Below are 2,864 nucleotides of genomic sequence, written 5' to 3'. Positions count from 1 at the left end.
TAGTTTTCCACATGAAAAAAAAGAGATTTCCCTAATTACATGATTTCACTTTTTTTCTTATCAACGAGTAGAAATAAATAAATAAATTACATATAATTCAATATAAAAGCCACAGGCGAGTTGGCTGGGGGTCTAAGGCGTTGCGTTCAGGTCACAGTTTCCCCTCGGGTTTTTTGTTCGAATCCCACTTCTGAAAAAAAGGTTTTCTCGTTTTTCTCTGTGAAAAGACAATCAAGTTCTTAACAAATTTCATATATTAGACTTCCGCAATACGTTCTGGCTTTAACAGGAAACTGTGTGCTTCCACAGAAAGAGTAACAAGAGGAGACGTTTCCATGTTACTTGTAGACTTAGATAAAGGAACGTGGCGGTGAATGAAAGAGGCACAGACGGGATTCGGACCCGCGATCTTCGGTTTACGAGACCGACGCCTTACCACTTGGCCACCGTGCCGTCGCTGTGAGCGGGGTCAGCTTACTATATGTTGAATCAACCCTAGTAATTTTACTGTTGTAATAGAGGAACAAGAGGCGCAGTCGGTAGAGCTTGCGACCCTTAAGTTCAAAATCGTTGATTCATGGGTTGTTTGTGTCCTTTCTGATCCCTCTAATCTTTTAGTAGGACAGTGCAAGCAGGACGTGATAGGGTACAGTGACTCCCAATGTCATATGAGCTTTGTGTAATTTAGCTTTCTTAACGCTATGGGGCTCGATTCAGATATCGCTGTGGAAGGTTTTTTCTAGATTGAGGGTGATCTGCTCCCGAGTAATTATAAACACCTGAGCGTTTACTGTTTACTGTTGTGTTACTGTAATAAAGGAAGACCGCACTTTATCAAAATACTGCTGCTTCCTAATTTTACATAATGGTATTTAGACCGGGGAGAGTGACTGCATTCCAAGAGGCTAAAAGTTGATTTCACAAAGCCCCCATTTAATAAAATACATTAGAAACCGCAAGGAAAACAGTAATGTTTTAATAAGTCTTCTCCTGGTTTTATATTATTATAGTCTTTCACATTTGAATGCATACCTTACCGAAAATCTTACCTAGATTACAGGCAACACAAACAGTTCTTAATGCACAAAGTCTATTTATAGTTGACTTTCTGCTAATCACATCTAATAGTTCATGAATCTTCCTGCCCATCATGTGTCTGCTAAGCAGTTTCTCCATTTTCCTCCTCCTGTCATTGTCAGCAAGCACATCAAGATGGGAAAATGTAACAGGGAAAAAGAGTAGCTGGTAGGAGTGGGATTTGAACCAAAACCTCGATCTAGAGACAAGAATACCCATGAGAGCTAGAAAAACAGAAGTCCTTAATCAGGGTGCGTTAGAACACTCAACCATCCTGACAAGCAACTGGTAAGAGTGGGATTTGAACCCACACCTCGATCTGGAGACAAGAATACCCGTGAGTGCTAGAAAAACACAAGTCTTTGATCATGGTGCTTTGGTGGTGGTGGAGGGGAGTCCCCATTACCTGTAAAGCGCTTTGAATGGTGCTTTAGAACACTCAACCATCCTGACAAGTGATGGATGAATGGAGGTGTATTGAATACACCAGTAGTTCACCAACCTGAGTTGCTTTGCTGGAGAAGTGCCATGTTACATGTTGTAAACGTCAAACGTACAAACGTGTTGTACTTTCCAACCTTTGAGTAATATTTTCCAGAGCTAGGGCGCAGTTGTCTTCACAATCTGGATTATCTCAAAAGCAATGATGTCTGTGTAAAACAGATTTTATTTTCGGGAACCGACGTTGTATTGCATATTTCTAATTGATTTGTTTTCATTATTGTAATGTATAGTGGAGCATAAAAAAACATCTGCAAAAATCTCTATTACGCGTCTTTGGCATTTCAAATAGTAGCGAGAGCGAGGATCAAACCCCCCTCTTGGCGATAGTTGCCTCACGCTCTGAACAACCAAGTCCTGCTTATTCCCGCTGTGGGTCGTGGATGGTGTGTTTTGGTATTTACTCGAAATTACGGAGGATACATGGGACTGCATTTACCTGATAACATACCATGATCTCTAGTACCTAATGAGCTTTGATAATTCAGCTTGCTTATCGCTTTGGGCTCAATTCAAAAGTTGCAGTGAAAGCAGGAGCTGAGCAGGATTCTGTTTAAATGGAGCCAGATCTGTTCACAAGCGGGGAAACACTTCAGCGTTTACTAATTGAAGACCACAATCCGCTAAAACACCCCTGTTTCTTAGACTAAAAGAAGCTAAAAGCATTTTTGAACATGGGTTATATTGTAAATACTGTTATTAAAAAGCTTATTCGCATACTGTCGGTTATTTAGACGGTGCAAAACAGGCTGCCCTTATAAAACTTTCTGTGCCCGTTTTGACCAAGGAGAAAGTATTTTCTGATGGAGCGCTATGCGAAAAGATTTAATTAGCTTTACCCCTGCCAATGATTCAGCATGAAGAAGTAAAAGTTTCAAAGGGAAAAGCAGCTCGCTAACACAGCCAATATTAAATGTACTTGCCGGCACACTATCACGTGCATTGGCTCAGAAGTGATCTCGGCAATGTTCCCAAAGTAAAGCTGAAAGTGCCAAAGAGCATTTCTGTTGAGAAAACTGCCTTGATGTTAAGCTTAGAAAGCCTGTCTTTTAGACGTTCTATCTCTAAACACCTTGTGCAGCCTCCCAACAGACTAACAAATATTTTTTTTGAGAAATGGGCACACACCCGGAAGACAATAACGTTTATCTACATTCGAGTATGTGAATAACAATTTAACAGAAAAAAGTTTGTAAATGAGATTTTGCAAAAATTCAATAAATCGTCTATAAACAGTAAGAAATTATTAAGAAAGTAAGATATTGTTTTATTTTATAAACTTTAAG

General features: G+C 39.7%; 1 non-coding gene across 1 annotated transcript; it reads right to left on the bottom strand.

The window, feature by feature from the left end:
• Positions 1-381: 381 nt before the first annotated feature.
• trnat-cgu (transfer RNA threonine (anticodon CGU)) lies at positions 382-453 on the bottom strand. Its single transcript has one exon. It is a non-coding gene; the product is annotated as a tRNA-Thr (tRNA).
• Between the last annotated feature and the right edge of the window lie 2,411 nt (positions 454-2,864).

This window comes from Lepisosteus platostomus, chromosome 5 (genome assembly GCF_059453375.1).
Source record: "Lepisosteus platostomus isolate fLepPlt1 chromosome 5, fLepPlt1.hap1, whole genome shotgun sequence".
Classification (NCBI taxonomy): Eukaryota; Metazoa; Chordata; class Actinopteri; order Semionotiformes; family Lepisosteidae; genus Lepisosteus; species Lepisosteus platostomus.
Note: the sequence above shows the minus strand (reverse complement) of the source record. Positions and strands in the feature narration are given on the sequence as shown.